The 21,312-nt window shown below is 42.7% G+C and overlaps 1 protein-coding gene across 1 annotated transcript in view; it reads right to left on the minus strand.

Moving 5' to 3' along the window:
• LOC139751591 (protein turtle homolog B-like) overlaps nt 1-21,312 on the minus strand; it is a 900,734-nt gene that overhangs the window by 816,040 nt on the left and 63,382 nt on the right. The window contains exon 2 of the mRNA XM_071667192.1: nt 11,857-11,880. The gene's annotated coding sequence lies outside the window, so the exon portion shown is untranslated. The remainder of the gene's footprint in view (nt 1-11,856; nt 11,881-21,312) is intronic.

The following is a 21,312-nucleotide window of genomic DNA, read 5'->3' on the forward strand; positions in this document are numbered from 1 at the left end:
TAGCAAGCAAGGCCCTTATCTCAAACCCCGTTTAAACGTAGATCATTCTTAACAAGCAAGGCCCTTATCTCCAATGAAACTGCCCCGCAGATCTATTTAGTCATATATTCCAATCTCTTGAAAATTTCTAAAGTGTGCCCCATATATTCTCAGGATCTCTTCTGATGCACCCTATAGAAACCAGGTTGTTTATCCTTGCCTAGACACAACCATTACACTTCCAACACCCAGCGTCCTTGACGAAGTCATGTGCCTCCGTGTTACGTCTTCCAGACTAACCTTAAGGTAACATAGCCTCCTCCTACTTCCTTCCCCCTACGTAACTATCCAAATATCTAGCTGAAAATAGTAACAAGAATGTAGCTAGGCTCTTACTCCACGTCATCATCCAGTACTGTAAACCTATTGTTACGTCTTCGCTTAACTTTGGTTTTGTTCCATTTCTGTCTAATTTCGAGCTATCACTTGTATCCACTGTCATCTGCACTGTAAGTGTTCTAACTTCTGGACGAACTTGTTTCCTTTGTGACGACCTCACTCTTCATCAGAGCCACCATCTTGGCCACGAAGTCTTCTGGCCAGCGACGCTTTCGATAGCTAACTAGTTTTCACTGATAACTTTTAATAACTCAATATAAAGATCACATATAATGGCAAACAACGTATTTACCTTCTTCACTGGAAGAGTTAGTTGGGAGTGAGGGGGGAAGAAAAGTGTGGGGGAGAGAGAGAGAGAGAGAGAGAGAGAGAGAGAGAGAGAGAGAGAGAGAGAGAGAGAGGCAGATGATCAAAGGCTCTCTGACTAGTATAGGCTTTGTTTATTAAGGGACAGGAGTGTCTTCATCAATTTCTGTCTACTTGATGATAACTTATTGACTGAAAATGGCCTAGTCTCTCGTGGCTTCAATGCGAGTTCCGATATTAATCTTGTTGCCCTTCACTCAACTCTTTCAGTAGCTTCTTGTCCCTTTGATCATCCAGGATGATAGACGAGACTGAGGAATAGCCAAGTATTTCCTGCATTTCGTTAAAAGCGACTTAGATGTACGAGAACGAAGGGCTAGAAATAAGGGTTAGGTGGATCTAAGATATTTCCTTAAAGGCTTAGTCTATTATTCCTAGTGCTGTCTCTCTGAGATGTGACGCAATAGATATATATTATATATATATATATATATATATATATATATATATATATATATATATATATATATATATATATATATATATATATAAGTAGAAGGCGACTATAAGGGGAGTGAGCGAGGGGGCTGGAAATCCTCCCATCCCTTTTTCAAATTTCCAAAATAGGGAATAGAGAAAGGGGACAAGTGATGATATTCTTTCTAAGGCTCAGTCGTCCGTTCTCAATGCTACCTCGCGGGGTGACGACGAGAATGGATGAAGGCAGCAAGTATGAATATGTACATTTGTATATATGCATGCGTGTGTATACACTGAAATGTATAGGTATGTGTATGTGCATGTGTGGGCGTTTATATATAAACATGTGTATGTGGGTGGGTTGGGCCATTCTTTCGTCTGTTTCCTTTCGCTACCTCGCTAACGCGGGAGACAGCGATTAAGTATAATATTACACGACCAGAATTCCTCACTGGTGCTCCTCCATCTCCTCCAACACTACATATTACACCATCAGTATTCCTTACTGATGCTCCTCCAACACTACACATTACACCACCAGTATTCCTCACTGGTGCTCCTCCAACACTACACATTACACCACCAGTATTCCTCACTGGTGTTCCTCCATCTCCTCCAACACTACACATTACACCACCAGTATTCCTCAGTAGTGCTCCTCCAACACTACACATTACACCACCAGTATTCCTCACTAGTGCTCCTCCAACACTACACATTACACCACCAGTATTCCTCACTGGTGTTCCTCCATCTCCTCCAACACTACACATTACACCACCAGTATTCCTCAGTGGTGCTCCTCCAACACTACACATTACACCACCAGTATTCCTCACTGGTGTTCCTCCAACACTATACATTACACCACCAGTATTCCTCAGTGGTGCTCCTCCAACACTACACATTACACCACCAGTATTCCTCACTGGTTCTCCTCCAACACTACACATTACACCACCAGTATTCCTCAGTGGTGCTCCTCCAACACTACACATTACACCACCAGTATTCCTCACTAGTGCTCCTCCAACACTACACATTACACCACCAGTATTCCTCACTGGTGTTCCTCCATCTCCTCCAACACTACACATTACACCACCAGTATTCCTCACTAGTGCTCCTCCAACACTACACATTACACCACCAGTATTCCTCACTAGTGCTCCTCCAACACTACACATTACACCACCAGTATTCCTCACTAGTGCTCCTCCAACACTACACATTACGTACACCAACAGATTCAACCCGCGTTCTCCTCGGAAAAAGAAAACCATCCCAATGTTCGTGGTTGTTCTGCCAACCATTTCCAAGCTTCCGGGAGCAATTTCCAGAACACGAGCAGAAAATGACAGCCTTTATCGTCACAACGAGAGCCTGCCTCATTCCTCCGCCGCCTCGGCCAGTAATTCATGTTCTGTGCACCAGCCAATATAAGGATGATGTGTACACGACACTCGAAGTTGCCTGGATTGTGGTACCTACGGTAAGCTGATGAATGATGTGTACACGACACTCGAAGTTGCCTGGATTGTGGTACCTACGGTAAGCTGATGAATGATGTGCACAATGTCCTGTAAACTGCTTGGACTGAGGCACTGTGCACAGTGTACGCGAAGACGCTTGGACTGTGGTATACATAGCAAGGTGATGGATGAAGTAAGTGATGCGAGGTCAGGGATAACGGTGTTACCTTACTTATGTCTGCAACATTTACAATCCTGAGAAAGGAAGGAGGAAGCGAGAGCCACGGATCACTGCGATGCACATGTGCATGAGAGAGACACAAACTGCAAAAGATCTCCGAATCCTCTCGAGGTTGTTGGTGTTACCAGCGAAGATAAGACACGTAAACATCTTTACGGTGAGAGGAGGGAACCAGATAGGTAACTAAGGAGAAGTTCTGTAAACATCCTGAACCCAGAGAGCGTTAACGGCGCCAGCAGCCATGAGGCTGAGGCCAGGTATTTGTCTGACCTTTTTCTGTATTGTATTTATGATGTTTTTCCACTGCTCTCTTACATAAGTCATTCCATAGGTAAACAATCCTACTGAAGGAAAAGTACTTTGCCTCATTCGAATTTAGATGTTTGTCAACAAGTTTGTGTATACTGCTACGAGTGAAACCCAGTCGATATCGTTTTCAACACCTGCTTGAATCACGCTAATGAAAGACTAATAATTCCAGATGTGCTAAATCTTAGCTTTCTCTTCTGTAGGCTAAGTAAGTGAAGGCCTTCTTAATCATTTTAATTGCAATTGTTTTTCAGACAAAGGATCATACTGACAGCTCGCCGCTTTGCTCTATTCCCTCTACTTCCACTCCTGCAGCTCGACCAGAACCATCTACACTGGGTTAGGGAAGTGTAGGTCGGGCAGACTTATATCAGAGCTGGGTAGTGAGGCCGAACATACATACCCGTTAGGAACCTTCACACTGATGTCTGGGGAGTGAGGGCCGGGAATACTGACTTACTATACTGATAGTATAATTTACACTGATACCAGAGGACTGGAAGTCAGGTAACATAAAAGATGGTACTATCTTACGTTAATGTTGGAGGTCAAGGAACACCATTACACACCTGTCGGCAACATTCACACCGGTGTTGGAAAAACAAGGACAATACCACGCTGTGTTCCACGAGGGTCAGTAAACTTTACACTGTGTGTCGGGTGATCAGGGCCTCGAATCACTGTGTTGCGCAAAGGTTAGTAACCGCAACACTCGTAACGGGTGCTCAGAGCCAGGATTTACAGAGATGGTGGCTGCGCCCTGCACTCTGGGCGGGAGACAGAACGCCATGGGTGACTGTACTGTTGAACACTGTCTGCTGATAACATCACCACCGATGGTGCAAGAGCTGAGGCCAGTAATCACTGCCCCACACAGGTCGGTAACATTCTCACTGCCCAGGACCATCATGTGTGCATCTCGGAGATTCTTCAAGATTTCCCATTCCTCATCCCTATAACTCCTCTTCATACCGGTTATACTCCCTCAACCCGTACAATACCTGCCCAACACCTGCCACATTCACTTGTATCTTTCTAAACCCCCAGACATGCCACATTCTCCCACAACCTTTCTCCCACAGCTGTCACAGTCCCTCTCAATCTCTTCCCATACTTTCCACAGAAACACACGTTAAAAAACATCACATGAACAGCGAGGTCTGGATTTGTAACTGCAACTTGTACTGTACAGAAGCGAGTGTGACATGAGACCAGTAAAACCTCTGGATAAAATGGACGTCTTGTAAAAGATTCTCTTATAACGAAACTGACCGAGTTCCTGAACTCGTCTCTTGATGTAGCAGACGCATTTGTTGTAAAGGTTAAAAACTAAAACCCGGTCATGGCGGTGATCTACAGGCCACACGATGCAAAGCCACGTGAATTGGCAGAGTTAAGAAATACAGAATCATGTCTTAAGGCCCTTGGAACACTCGGGCCCAAATATACTCTCCTTAGAGAACTTCAGCTTTCCACGCCGAAGACGAAAATAAATACGAAAACAACAGTGTAGATGAAATCAATTCTGAAGCAGCTCTGATGAACAGTTGCTAGAGACAATTATTTAAATCGTGTGACGAGAGTTCTCTCTCAGCCAGCAAATAAAACCTACCACACGATATGTTATGTTGGACCTACAAGTTACAAATACCGGGGACGCTATCTGTGACACCACTATCTCAGATTCCCTGGATTCCCACCACATCCTAATTGAAGTAAAAGCAGGTATGGATGCTCAGCCACCAGTGCAGAACACACGCAATCATGGAGATGAATTCAGCAATTTCAGTCCAGCGGGTGAAATGGAAGGAAGGAATCACAGAGATGTCTGGGACATAATGGGAAACTGTGAGCAGTGCGATTAATGAATGACCAGTATAGAAGTCAATATACACAACACATTATAGAAGTCCATATATACAACACACACACACACACACACACACACACACACACACACACACACACACACACTAGTGAAAAAAGTAGGAAAAGTCCAGAGCACAAAGAAAAAGACGAGGCCTGTGCAAATGAAAACGAATCGCAAATTAACAAAGGAAAAAACTTGTCATATGAACTGAAGAACATAAACTCAATATGTCATATGTTACATAAGGTAAGAAGAGAGTCGAAATGATTAGTAACCCAAGTTGCTTTTGTTTGTATGCAAAACGCAAATCAACGACCACAAACCCCAATGTCCCCGTAAAAACAGGAGGAGTAGGTACATTCATGGATGACCCTAGGAGACGGGCGAGATTAAAAAAGCAAAAAAAAAAAAAAGGAGGAAGAATTGGTATTCAGTGAGCCAAAAAAAAGATCACCCAGAAGATAAATGACCCAACCAACTCCTCCTTAAACAATAATCCTCCCAAACAGCAACACTCACCACCTCACCACAGGATTTCGAGGTCGTCGTCCAGAGCAACGTGGAAAAAATAATGCCCATGCATTTTGTCCCGCAGACCAGAATCTCTTAACTCTTGGGTTAATAACTAAAAACGCTTCTTGCACGAGCATTAACTATCATCTGGAGGTCGAGTCTAGATTCTGGCATCATCCCCGAGAGTTTGAAATGGACACATCCCCCCAACACAGAAAGAGGGAAGCAGAGTAATCCCAAAAATACTACTGACCGATACCACACAAAATAAATGAGAGGAAAATCATTGACTGGACTCGAACAGTGTATACACAACCCAAGACATCATGGTTGTAGGGCGGGAAGATCTTGCCTCTCTCCGTTGCCTGACCACTACCATAGGACTATAAGACGTTGGAAAACAAAGAAAATGCTGATGTGATACGCATGCACTCGGCAAAAGTGCTTTGTGAATGTGACCATGTACCACAGCACGTAAAACGGGCAAGATGGGAATAACCGGAAAAACTGGAAACTGGACATACAACTTGTTATCTAACAGATCGCAACGCTGTGTAGCGAATCAGGCCATACCCGATGCCTATACAATATATAGCTCAGTCCCTCAAGAAACTGTACTTGCACCCCCACCGCTCCTTATCATATCAGACATCGATGCAAATACAAGTCACAGTTTTATATGTTTCGCAGGTAATAGTAGAACAAGTGTGAAAATCTCTTCAACAGAAAACACTATGAAACTATAAAAATAGAGGTCGTCGAAAATAGCTAATGATAAAAAATTGAAGAGCGGAGAAGAATTTTTAGACATAGACACAATCATATCACCAACGAACAGTGTGAAAGACCTTTTAGTAATGATGTCTGACTACCTTACCTTCAGAACATAAAAGGCAACAGTTGCCTCTAACAAAGAGATGGTCGGATGGATCCTCCGGAGTTTCAAAACGAGGGAAGAAAAAAAATTCAATCACGACTGCTCACGAGTTAACACCCTCACGGATAGAGAATACTTCTGTGGGGTAAATTTTCCCTAAAAGACGACCAAAACTGCAGAATTAGGAAGTTTTTAGGGAGGCTTTCACGGCCTGTACTGACGTCATAAAGAAAATTAACGACATGGAACGACTGAAATCACCGAGGCTGTACTTTCTGGGGTGTATACGAGGGAAGTATATCACGAGTCAAAATTGGAAAGTCATAAATGGCATGGTCCTACACCTACACTCGAATTGGACTCGCGACAGGCACGACAAACACAACATTCTTCAAAACATTACCCTAAAGTTAAAACAAAAACACGATAAGCGCAAAAAGAGAAGACGTCTTGAACATCCAGGGACCGAGACAGTCCAACACATTGCCTGCAATGAGATGCACAATAGAGAAATGGGAGTAGCTTTAAAGAAGTATGCATAAAGTATATGCCAGATCAGCCAGGCTGCGGTGGTTATGTGGGTCTGCGGTCCAAGGCTTCCAACAGAATGTTCCAATTATAGTCCAGGTATATCTCTCCACCCCACAGCCATATCAGCCACAGTCCCTGACATCTCCCACAATCTCCACACACGCCCACAACCCTGACACTTGCTACTTCCCCTCAAATCCTCACAAACCCCGACCCTGCTACAGTCGCCCACGTTCCCAGAACTCCCCACACCTACTACGGCCCCTCGCGTCACCACACCTGGCTCAGTCCCTCATCTCCCACGTCCCCTCACTTATACCTGCCGGAATCCTTCACATATTCATATCTGCCAGATCCCCCCCCCCCCTCAACACTCCTAAACCTCCCACAGTTCTTCACAACCACACACCTGCCACAGTATCTCACACCCCCACACCTACCACAGTTCCTCACACCCAACATAGCTTCCCACACCTGCCGCAGTTCCTCGCAGCCTCACATCTGCCTCAGTTCTTCACTCACACACCCCATACCTGCTGCTGTCCCTCACACCTCCCACACCCCTTCAAACCTCCAGTATTCCCTTACACACCAACAACCCCATGCTAGAGTCCTTTACACCCCCCCCCCCACATCTGACAGTCTCTCACGCCCAGAAATCCACTCCCCCACACCTGCCTCAGTCTCTCAATGCCCCACACTTATCATTACCCTTCACGCCGCTACAACCACTACTTAAGAAGTACACAATTGTTTCTGACACTTCCCACAACCCCCCCCACGTCTGCCACCGTCACTCACGCCTTCTGTAACTCCCCCCACCCACCCATACACCTGCCAAAATCCCTCAACTCCCATAACCTTTGCCCCACACATCAGACGGTCCCCCAACACTTCCTGAAACTCTTCCCCACACTTACCACAGTCCCTCACACCTCACACTTTTCCTCATATTTCCCAGAATTGTTCAAACCCCTTTTAGTTCAAAATATCTCTGGTAATCCTTTACTTTACCGCACAATTCTTCAAAATATTCCTGCAATCCTTTTCATTTCCCATGATTCCATATATCCCCACAATTCTTTCCACTCACCCACAATCCTCAGATCTAATATAGCATCAGACGGCCAGGGATTATCTATAATCTCACGTCATTTTTGCTTCGTGATGGTGCTTTAGTGGTGGGTCGGGGGGGACCCCCAAGCCCATGGATGCCCCTGCCGCCCCAGGGGAGATCCATTCCCTTTTGCCTCACACCACCGGGGGAGGGGGGACTCCCTTCTGGGGCCCACCATGAAAAGGCTTATTCTCTGTGGGGAATACCTTCCCTGAAGGCCTTACCATAGGAGGGATCTTTCTCCCTTCCCCCAATTCTCTGGGGGCCCCTGCCATACGTAGGATCCCTACCTTCGGGGCACACCTGCCTTTTAGGAACCCCTTGCTCTGGGGAACCCCCTTTCTTGGAGGATCCCCCGATTCAGGGGACCCCATGTCATAGCATACTCCGACCCTGAGGGCCCTTTCCCCCTGCTGGGTACCCACGCTAGTGCACCACCTGCTCTCTCTCCTTCGGGCTGCCCCTTAATCCACCCCTGACTCTACCTTCCCCTTTAAGGTGCCCTCCCTCCTACTCCTCTCCCCCTCCCACTCTTACCCTCCTAACCTCCCCACTCAACGCCTCATCCTCCCCACTCATCACCGACGCCTAGGTCACGGATAATTAGTGGCACGAGGCACACGCCAGACTGGGTGCCTGGCCGACCTTGTGGACCGCCAGACTGAGCGCCTCGTAGACATGATAAGACCACCAGGTCGAGTGTCCGAAAGCAACACCAGAATGAGGACCCCCCCCCATGAACAGCTGGACTGAACCCCTGTGCAACGCCATAGTGAACTATGGAACCTGGTGGACTGTGTGCCTATTGGACCTTCAGACTACCCGTGGAAGAGCTGGTAGGCCGCTAGACTGAGGGCCTTTTTGTAATCATCATTTGTGTATTACGGGAGGAGGAGGAGGGAGTTTTACACTCGTGTTGTCCGTCTCTTTACTTTGTATATATGTACCATGTCTTTACCCCTCTGTTGACACACACACACACACACACACACACACACACAGCTGAAGCCATTTTCGACAATCTCTCGAGAGAAGGATGAACTACTGAGATTGGCCTGTGTGTGTGTGTGTGTGTGTGTGTGTGTGTGTGTGTGTGTGTGTGTGTGTGTGTGTGTGTGTGTGTGCGCGCGCGCGTTAACCAAACTGATTATGTTATCAGAGCAGATGGACAGTAAATCCATACTGACCTAACACAGACACGTATCACCATATCACATTCCACCTCATATATTACATTTCGCTTCCTATATCACCTTTCACATCATATATATCCTTCCATTCCATGTAACTCCGTCCAGTTTATGTCATATCAACTTCCTCTACTACCAGCCGCTTCATACAACTTCTACCACATCATATGTTAAATTCTTCATGTAACTCCCTTCCACTTCATCTATGATCATCCAATTTGTACAATATCTACCACTTCATATATTCTACTTCACATTCACTTCATATAACTCCTACTTCATATATTACCCTCCACTTCATATATCATCTTACAATCTATACATCTTTTTTCCACTTTATATAACGCTTTCCACTTATATTCATCACCTTTCCATATCATAAAAGAACTGGAAATATACAATCTTCCACTTCAAATGTCACCTTATATTCTACATTTCTCCTTCCACTTTATTCAATTTTGCAATCTCTCTCTCTCTCTCTCTCTCTCTCTCTCTCTCTCTCTCTCTCTCTCTCTCTCTCTCTCTCTCTCTCTCTCTCTCTGTGTGTGTGTTCCTCTTCGTCAGAACCTTGTCAGGCCGACGATCATCGAACTACCACAAGCCACGAAGATCGACCACCAACGCCACGTAATGAGAGTGTCAGCCTTATCGCCCACCGCAGTTGCTATGGTCTTAACCCCTGGAAAGGCCTCATAACTTGGACCACTCGTGTTAAGTGTGGCGGAAGTTGTGACCTTAACTTAATGGTCGAACATGATACTCTGTGACGTTACGCAATGTCTTATGGTTTCCATATTAGTCATGTATACAACATTGCGGACTATGTAATACTGAGAAAAGAATACTCGGTGTTTTCTATATTCGGTACTGTCAACTGGTCATATATATATATATATATATATATATATATATATATATATATATATATATATATATATATATATATATATATCCCTGGGGATAGGAAAGAATACTTCCCACGTATTCCCTGCGTGTCGTAAAAGGCGACTAAAAGAGGAAGGAGCGGGGGGATGGAAATCCTACTCTCCAGCTTATACTTTTCCATAAGAAGGAACAGAGAAGGGGACCAAGTGAGGATTTTCCCTCAGGCTCAGTTCTGTGTTCTTAACACTACCTCGCAAACGCGGGAAATGGTGAATATGTATGGGGAAAATATAATATTTATACATATATGATGTAATCAAGAAGCAGACGCATGATAATCATAAATGAACTTGTAAACCACGAAGGAAAAAAAAAAATCAAAGCAAGAAATTTCATTTTGCTTAAGCGCTTTCGTGTATTTCAACACATCTTCAGAAGGGAATTGTGACAGATCACGGGAGAAGGAATGTTTACACACACACAACAATGAGTGTTAACAGGGTCACATCTTGGACGGTACTGAACACGCGAGGACAGCGAGGGAAGTCTTGTTAGGGACAGAGGGTACTCAGGTACCAGCCCTGACCTTACCTGATCGATCAGGTCAGGTCAGGTCACATCGGCTATGCCATGTCATCAGTCCTCTTATATACGTCAACATGAAACATGTGTGAATTGACGTTATCTAAACTAAACAAACCTCTTACTAATATATCTTTACCATCCGTCAGCTGTATGAGAGCAGATTCAAATACATTTCTATTTATAAAACAGTTACACTTTATGAATGAGGAAGCCTTTGTCCAGTCAATAAGAATTTTCATTCATGTGAATGTATAGAGCAATGGATCGTTGACCAGTACATGCACAGTACTCATACTGAGTCACGCGAGGTTTTTAAGTCTTTACCTGTGTCTGTTTGTCTCAAGTAAAGAGAACTACACGTTTTACATGGCACTCTGTAGACTACACTTTTTTTCATCATTCAGGCTATCCTCAATCAACGTTTTTCTTACCATGCTCTCATGAGAGAAAACTAATTTGACATCAAATAGCTCAAACAGTGGAACGGTTGGCTCAAAAGGTTTGCAATACAGTAGAGACAGGTCATTATTGGAAGACCTTCCATCACGTGTCACATGATCATGAGTCTTTCCTGCCTTGGTCTTACATGTGCACAGTACACGAGGATATATTCTCTTTCCAATGTCGTTAGAATTTCAAGTTCCTCGTGCAGAAATTCTGGGCTAACGATGCGCAGACACATGGAAGAAAATATAGACGTTTTAATACGAAAGTTATGACTGGAATGAAAATGAACATAGGACCCATGTATGGATTGATTTTCTGAAACTGCTGTACTTAATCATCTTTCCTGCGAGTCAATATATCTATGAATGGTTATAATAGTCCATTATCTTCCATGTCTACAGTAAGTTTGATAGATGGCATTATATCATTCAACTTTACTCTGGCCATCATTCACCTCCAGGTGGGAGGGCCAAATTATCGACATACATACATGTACCACGGTATTACAGTGCTGGTTACAGTAGGTACAAAATTATTTTTAAAGAATTCCACAGAATAATATGACATTAAAAGATACATATGGTTTCCCATAGCCAGACGTCTGGTGACAGCACTCATCATTAAAAGAACTACAACTTGGAATACAAACACTTACGTCATTCATGGTCCTGAAGTTCTTCTGAAAGATAATTAAGAATATCAGCGATGGAGACTTTGATGGACAATGAGCAAACATCAAAAGTTACAAGCTTGTCATTTGGCTGAACAGATACATTATCAAGCTTATTCACAATATCACATATATCAACAATATGAAAACCTGAAATACTCCCCAGAAATGGAGAAAGAATCTTGATTAACCATCTAGATAACATGTGTCAGATCCTACTGAACATGATTGGTCTCACTGGGTTCTTCCATCTATGGATCTAGGAAAGAGCCTTGGTAATAAACTACTCTGCTATATATCTCACTTCCATCTTTCAAAAGCACACCTCAAAATTATCATTATGAATCCAGAAAGTTATTTCTTAATCTAGTTTATCTGAACGAATCTCGGCTGAGAGATCATTCATTTCAGAAATGTGAACGACTTATCCACAATGACAACAGTACTGGATTTACGTGTTTTGTTTACATGAATGGAATCACCTTTCTTCAATTCCTGAATACAACGTCTGAACCTTCGATGAAAATGATCTGTATAACATGAGCAGCACCATACGCTACGGCTGTCACTACTTCTATGTTCCGTTGAACTATATTGCCACATCTGTCCAACTGAACAAAAGAACAAGAGACTTAACTGTTGTAAGCTTACTGGACTCTGAAAATGAGTGACCATACTGGAGAAAAAAAAAAAAAAAAAAAAAAAAAAAGATTCCTGCTTTGATTTTTGCTTCGTGGTTTACAAGTTCATATATATATATATATCTTTTTTTTTTTTTTTCATACTATTCGCCATTTCCCGCGTTAGCGAGGTAGCGTTAAGAACAGAGGACTGGGCCTTTTTTGGAATATCCTCACCTGGCCCCCTCTGTTCCTTCTTTTGGAAAATTAAAAAAACTCAATCTTGCAAGCTTTCGATTATTTTTCAAGGCATTTTCAAGGATACCGAGTCAATGCGAACAAGAATATATATAGAACATATTTTCTCGTTCATATTGACTCTATCTTTAAAAATGGCCTGAAATACAGACGAAAGCTGTGAGCTTGTGTGTATTTTTCCAGAGAGTTCACTTATATTAGTGTTTTCCGTGTTTATGGGATTTACTGCAAGAGTATATATATATATATATATATATATATATATATATATATATATATATATATATATATATATATATATATATATATATATATATATACATATATATATATATTTTTTTTTTTTTTTTTTTTATACTTTGTCGCTGTCTCCCGCGTTTGCGAGGTAGCGCAAGGAAACAGACGAAAGAAATGGCCCAACCCCCCCCCCATACACATGTACATACACACGTCCACACACGCAAATATACATACCTACACAGCTTTCCATGGTTTATCCCGGACGCTTCACATGCCTTGATTCAATCCACTGACAGCACGTCAACCCCTGTATACCACATCGCTCCAATTCACTCTATTCCTTGCCCTCCTTTCACCCTCCTGCATGTTCAGGCCCCGATCACACAAAATCCTTTTCACTCCATCTTTCCACCTCCAATTTGGTCTCCCTCTTCTCCTCGTTCCCTCCACCTCCGACACATATATCCTCTTGGTCAATCTTTCCTCACTCATTCTCTCCATGTGCCCAAACCATTTCAAAACACCCTCTTCTGCTCTCTCAACCACAGTCTTTTTATTTCCACACATCTCTCTTACCCTTACGTTACTTACTCGATCAAACCACCTCACACCACACATTGTCCTCAAACATCTCATTTCTAGCACATCCATCCTCCTGCGCACAACTCTATCCATAGCCCACGCCTCGCAACCATACAACATTGTTGGAACTACTATTCCTTCAAACATACCCATTTTTGCTTTCCGGGATAATGTTCTCGACTTCCACACATTTTTCAAGGCTCCCAAAATTTTCGCCCCCTCCCCCACCCTATGATCCACTTCCACTTCCATGGTTCCATCCGCTGCCAGATCCACTCCCAGATATCTAAAACACTTCACTTCCTCCAGTTTTTCTCCATTCAAACTCACCTCCCAATTGACTTGACCCTCAACCCTACTGTACCTAATAACCTTGCTCTTATTCACATTTACTCTTAACTTTCTTCTTCCACACACTTTACCAAACTCCGTCACCAGCTTCTGCAGTTTCTCACATGAATCCGCCACCAGCGCTGTATCATCAGCGAACAACAACTGACTCACTTCCCAAGCTCTCTCATCCCCAACAGACTTCATACTTGCCCCTCTTTCCAAGACTCTTGCATTTACCTCCCTAACAACCCCATCCATAAACAAATTAAACAACCATGGAGACATCACACACCCCTGCCGCAAACCTACATTCACTGAGAACCAATCACTTTCCTCTCTTCCTACACGTACACATGCCTTACATCCTCGATAAAAACTTTTCACTGCTTCTAACAACTTGCCTCCCACACCATATATTCTTAATACCTTCCACAGAGCATCTCTATCAACTCTATCATATGCCTTCTCCAGATCCATAAATGCTACATACAAATCCATTTGCTTTTCTAAGTATTTCTCGCATACATTCTTCAAAGCAAACACCTGATCCACACATCCTCTACCACTTCTGAAACCACACTGCTCTTCCCCAATCTGATGCTCTGTACATGCCTTCACCCTCTCAATCAATACTCTCCCATATAATTTACCAGGAATACTCAACAAACTTATACCTCTGTAATTTGAGCACTCACTCTTATCCCCTTTGCCTTTGTACAATGGCACTATGCACGCATTCCGCCAATCCTCAGGCACCTCACCATGAGTCATACATACATTAAATAACCTTACCAACCAGTCAACAATACAGTCACCCCCTTTTTTAATAAATTCCACTGCAATGGGAACTTCAGTGAAGGGCGTAGGTGGGGAGGTGATAACAAGTAGTGGTGATGTGAGAAGGAGATGGAATGAGTATTTTGAAAGTTTGTTGAATGTGTCTGATGACAGAGTGGCAGATATAGGGTGTTTGGGTCGAGGTGGTGTGCAAAGTGAGAGGGTTAGGGAAAATGATTTGGTAAACAGAGTAGAGGTAGTAAAAGCTTTGCGGAAGATGAAAGCCGGCAAGGCAGCAGGTTTGGATATATATATATATATATATATATATATATATATATACACACACACACACACACACACACACACACACACACACAAAGTCCACGGGGAAAATGAAACACGGTAAGTTCCCAAGTGCACTTTCGTGTAATATCATCATCATCAGGGGAGACAAGAGAGAAATATAAGTCAGTTATACATCGAAGAGACGAAGCTATATACATACATACATATAATATATATATATATATATATATATATATATATATATATATATATATATATATATATTCCTAAGAGTCAATGGGGAAAACGAAACAAATTCCCAAGTGCGATCATAGCCTAGCAGTAGCGCTCCCGCCTGTTGCATAGGGGTCCCGGTTTCGATCCTGGTTATTGGAGGTTTGTATGATCTTTGGCTCTCCCTGCGTGTAGTAAAAGGCCTCTAAAAAGGGGTGGGAGGGGGGGCACTGGTAACCCACCCCCCCTCCTTTCTTGTATTTCATTTTCCGAAGGATAGAACAGAAGTCATTTGAGGAGTGCTCATCCTCTTCGAAGGCTCATGAGTGGCTGGGGTGCGTGTCGAACTGTGTGTGGATGTAACTAATATTAGAAAAAGAGACAGGTAGTATGTCTAAGAAAAGAATCCTGGATGATCTGGCTCTGAGTGAAACAAAGCTCAAGGGTAAAGTTTGGAAATGTCTGAGGAGTAAATTCAGGGGTTGGTGAGAGGACAAGAGCTATGTAAGGGGAAACACTGCTCCTACAGCAGGTGGTATTGCAAGAGATGGGTGATAATCATGCACCTGGCTATTAAGAAAAAAAATCTTGAGTCAAGCGTTTTGCGAGCAACCGTGTGTGTCAGCAGTTTTCATGCAGAGACAGATTACTGATGATGGGTGACTTAAATGCGAAGGTAAATAATGTGGCAGTTGAGGATATAACGTGGGGACATAGGGTATTCAATATTGTGAAGTGAACTGATGAGCAACTTTTGGTGTTGCGTGCTGAAAAAGGACGCGTGATTGGGAATACCTAGTTTAGAAAAAGGAACACACACAAATATACGTATGTAAGAGGGATGGTCAGCGGGAATTATTGGATTGCAAACTAATTGATAGGCTTGCAAAAAGACATTTGGATGTGAATGTACTGAAAAGGACAGCTGGCGAGATGTCTTATGTGTACCTTGTGGAGGCAAGAGTGAAAATTTCTAAGAGGTTTTCGAAAAGAGTAAACGTTTCTTGTTGAGAAGGGAGTGATGAAAATAAGTGTGCTTGGGAAAGAGACTTGTGTGAAGAAATACCAGGAAGGACCGAGTGTTGAACGGTAACACGCGAGAGTAAACGAAGCTGCAGGAATGGGTGAGGATCGGGAAGTATTTAGAGCAGCAGCGTTGGCATGTGCGTGAAAAGTGCTTGGCATACGCAATGTGGGAGGTGGGCAGATTAGAAAGAGTAACGAGTGGGATGATGAAGTAAAACTGCTTGTGAACGAGGAGAGAGAGCTATACTCGCCCTACTTATAGGGAAGCAGTGCTGTTCTTAGATGCAATATTATCAAAATTCTTTAGTAGTTGGGGCACTCTTTCGAAGTTACTGCGACGCGGTAGTACGAGAAGCTTCTGAAAGTTTTTTGTCAAGTGCAAGCAAGATATTTTTCAACTCATAAGGACTACTATTCAGTCAAGATTATCAGACACCCAGCAAGGGGCATCAACATTCTAGACTGACGTCTACGAGCAGAGATATAAGTAAAGTCTGTGAAGTTAGTTGAAAAGCTGTTAAAGTAATCATGAAATTACGATTTTGACTTTATAAGAAAGCAACTTTGAGATACCATGTCTTAAAGTAGCAGCCTTTAACCATATGCGCCAGAACACTTGTAACGCCGACTAAATTGGGGTCTTCGACAAAGATACAAAATTAGAGAAACGTAGAAAATATAATATTCTCCCTCAAGATTTAGTTTCCCTAGAAAAGTGAAAAGGAACTACGACAGTGAGGAAGCAGCCATATCAATTTCTGTGTCCTCGATGGTATGATACCCAGCGCAGTCCACCAAGCGGTTCAGTGTATACACGACCTCGAGGGAACTTGTCATACTCCTCAAAGCCATCTCTAAATAGGGGTGTTGTGGTGGTTCCCGCAACCCACTGGCACCAGCATATAGCATGCAGAACCCTACCATAAAACTGCTGGTTTATTTGGACCCGAGCAAAGCTTCTGCAGAACTTTAATCAAAATATTTGGAAACATGCATGATCATTCCTGGAATCGTTCATGGTCGAGGTCGAGGCTAAACTAGAAGATTATTCTTGAGCGTGAAGAAAAACATTTCTTAGAATGGTCGTAGATCCCATACAGTTGTCGATATGCCTTCAAAGTCCATCCTTTTATGAAGTTTAGCTTCGAAATACCGTGACACCTTGTACGGTGCTTTGCTTCTCTAACAATATCTTTAAACCAAAGTGGTCAATAATTCTACCTTCATATATTCTGCAGAGGTAGGTGGTTGTCCATTGCCATATCCCACTTCATGTCATATTGCCGTCAGTTTCGTCGGTCCAATGATACAAGACTTTCTGGACGACCTCCGTCTATAACAGATGATAGGATGTACAGTGCAAGTGATTCAGAGGCATTTGTCATTGCCCGGTCCAGAATGCTTGGTGCTGGATTTCTTTTTGAAAGAAAGGTATTCGCCCCGATATTCTCGTCTGCATTCATGATGACAGCGAATCTCTTTTGTATGAAACCAAATACCTACAATCTTGACCAGCGTGGCATCATGCTAAAGAACAGTTGCAGTTTTCTTCACATTATTCTCTGGACTATCATAGTCACATTTACCCAAACTTTGTTTTCCACTTCCTTGGGCAACCTTCCACGGAAAATATATTCTCTGGGAAAGACACCAGCCGTGGCTGCTGAACTTCGCTACACAAAATCATTTGCTCACAACATGGATGAGTAGCAGTGCCTGAATCTTATGTGATTGCTTCCCTAAGTTCCTCTTGCAGAGACCGTAGTAGTCAACACTATGAGAGGTTGGGCTTTTCAGATTACAGCAAACGATGTAGTTATTTAAAATTGATGCATTTGGCTTTCTAGGACGACTTTTGGCTACCGCCTGAACTAAATTTCTCTGAAATCAACGTTCACTCCTAGATTGCAGATATTACAGTCATGCAGTGTGGATTATACACAATACCTTTCCGATTGAGAGAGTTTTGTCCTTTTTTTGGCACAATATCCTAATAAGATAATCATAGAATATTCTCAGCAGTTTTATACTAACAGTCTATTGAGAAATATATCAAAACTTGACAAGAATTTGTTTAAACTCGCCTCGCCTATTGAGAATGATTCTTGAAAACTAAATATTTTGTTTTATCAGGGAAACCTGCTTCCTATGCCTGTACTGCTTTCCAGAATTATATAAATTCTGAGAATAAGTAAGACCTTGTGTTAACAGTTTCAGTCAAAGTTGAGAAATCATCTTAGATCCTTAATGATCTTAACCACACACGGAGTCACCCTTGGACCAGCATACTTGTTTAGAGTTTAATGGTATACGTTAGGCTAGGCTTAGTTAGGCTTGGTTACTTTAGGTTAGACTACGATAGGATTCAGTGGTTAAAGTTAGGATAGGATAGATATGACTTGATTTAGGTTAAGGTTTGCCTAGTTGAGTTTAGGTTAGTCTTAAGAGTTAGGTTGCTAGGCTTGATTTAGGTTAGATTATGCCAGGTTAAGTATGGTTAGTTTAGGTAAGCCTATAATATGCTTGTATACTTAAGTTTGGTTACTTCAAGTAACGTCTAGTTGATTTAGATTAGGTTTGACTAAGGTTGTGTTTGATTTGTTTTGGCAATGTTAGATTTGGTGCGGTTAGTTTTGGTTAGTCTAAAATATAAAGGTATTCATAAGAATTCAGATTTATCACACTACTAGGTTATAACGAGACTGTGATAGGCGAGATCAGTGTCGTACGAGTAGACACACAGACAGACAGACATTTCCAAGAAAATCCTGCACATTTGTCATGTAATTATCAAGGTACAAATATTGACACTGGTGGATTTCAATCGGAACAGCTGTCACGTCTATTCTTTACCGTACCTATGGTGTTGTTTTCAACCTTTCTCCGAGGACGTCCTCCATCCACCCACTAGGGAACGGCTACGACCTTTCCCAGGGGATGGGTGACCGACTCATGCTACGCTTTCTCGGGGACGGGTGAGCAGGAGTCCAACCCAGATACCTGGAGGTTGCCAGTTAACCAACCATTCTTCTACCAAGCTTTCTGTTCATCTTCATGTATTCTACTATACTTGTACATATCATACTGATAGTATTATTCTTTTTTTTTTTACAAAATGGCTCCCGGAACCACTGGTGATTCATATTCCACCACACATTTTGACCTTACACAACACTGACGAATCACACATCGTCCCAGCAACACCTCACTATATTGTTATTATCGCCGACCGAAGCGCTAGTGTTTCATACATTAGATAGATTGTGGATATCTAACTTGTCCTATGGTGTTATTGCCGCATTTCGGACAAAATGATGACAGATCGAAATGCACTTATATAAATTCTGATATCCTGATGACATGATGATGATTAACTTGCTATAAACTGTAGCCTTTCTTGCATCTACTTGAAACCGAATTGCATTCTTTACATCAGATTCATAAATTTATTCATATCCGAAAAATTACAAACACAGTTTATGGACTTTATATAAACTATTCAGCATATATACAGGGTATTCCCCCCTCCCCTCAAAAAAATATATACTTTTTGACCCTATAACTCGCTGATATATTTTTTTCAGATCTAAGAAAAAAAAAAAAAAAAAGACAGCGAGGTATAGGATGTCAAAAAGTGAGTAGATTTTTTCAGAACACCTTGTAGTTTTGGGGTCCAGGAGACCACTACAGTACAGGTTACTAGGCCCGAACACAATTAGATATTCCGTGTCGAATATCAGACGAACTCGAGCAAGGGACCCCAGACAGCTATGTTAACTGCCACACAAACAAATACCATAACAGATAACAACAATTTTAGATCCATTTTCTGGGTTTCCAGCCACTGACCATCTCCCTCCGGAGATGTTCCTCTCACAACTTACTGTAACCCGACGGCTGATTCTGGTCGTTATCGCAACTGTTACACAAGAATCAAACAACGTATCTTGAGTCATGAGACTCGTGGGGAGTGGCGGGTAAAAATGCTACTTGCCACCTTCACGTTCTCTCAGCTACGCGCAAAGACAAAAAGGGAAGCCAAGTGGAATTTGAGAGAATTCTAGCTAATTCGATATGCAATATATATCATGCTTAGTCGCTGTGTCCCGCGTTAGCGATGTAGCGCAAGGAAACAGACGAAAGAATGGCCCAACCCGCCCACATATATATATATATATATATATATATATATATATATATGCATAAATGCCAACATGCACAAAGACATACCTATACATTTCAACGTATACATACAGAGACATACATACATATACACATGTACATATTCATACTTGTTGCTTTCATCCATTTCGTCGCCACCCCGCCACACATGAAATGGCACCCCCATCCCCGCGCGCGCCCGCGAGGTAGCTCTAGGAAAAGACAACAAAGGCCACATTCGTTCACCGAAACCACAGCTCCCTTTCCACATCCATGCCCCACAAAACTTTCTATGGTTACCCCAGACGCTTCACATGCCCTGGCTCAATCCATGACAGCACGTCGACCCCAGTATATCACATTGTTCCAATTCGCTCTATTCCTTGCACGCCTTTCACCCTCCTGTATGTTCAGGCCCCGATCGCTCAAAATCTTGTTCACTCCATCCTTCCACCTCCAATTTAGTCTCCCACTAATTCTCGTTCCCTCCACCTCTGACACATATATCCTCTTTGTCAATCTTTCCTCACTCATTCTCTCCATGTGACCAAACAATTTCAATACACCCTCTTCTGCTCTCTCAACCACACTGTTTATTGCGACACCTCTCTCTTACCCTTTCATTACTTACTCGATCAAACCACCTCGCAACACATACTGTCCTCAAACATTTCCAACACATCTACCCTCCTCCGCACAACCCTATCTATAGCCCATTCCTCGCAATCATATAACATTGCTGGAACCACTATTCCTTCAAACATACCCATTTTTGCTCTCCGAGATAACATTCTCGCCTTCCACACATTCTTCAACGCTCCCAGAACTTTCGCCCCCTCCCCCATCCTGTGACACTTCCGCTTCCATGGTTCCATCCGCTGCCAAATCCACTCCCAGATATCTAAAACACTTCACTTCCTCC

Source organism: Panulirus ornatus, chromosome 11 (assembly GCF_036320965.1).
Source record: "Panulirus ornatus isolate Po-2019 chromosome 11, ASM3632096v1, whole genome shotgun sequence".
Lineage (NCBI taxonomy): Eukaryota > Metazoa > Arthropoda > Malacostraca > Decapoda > Palinuridae > Panulirus > Panulirus ornatus.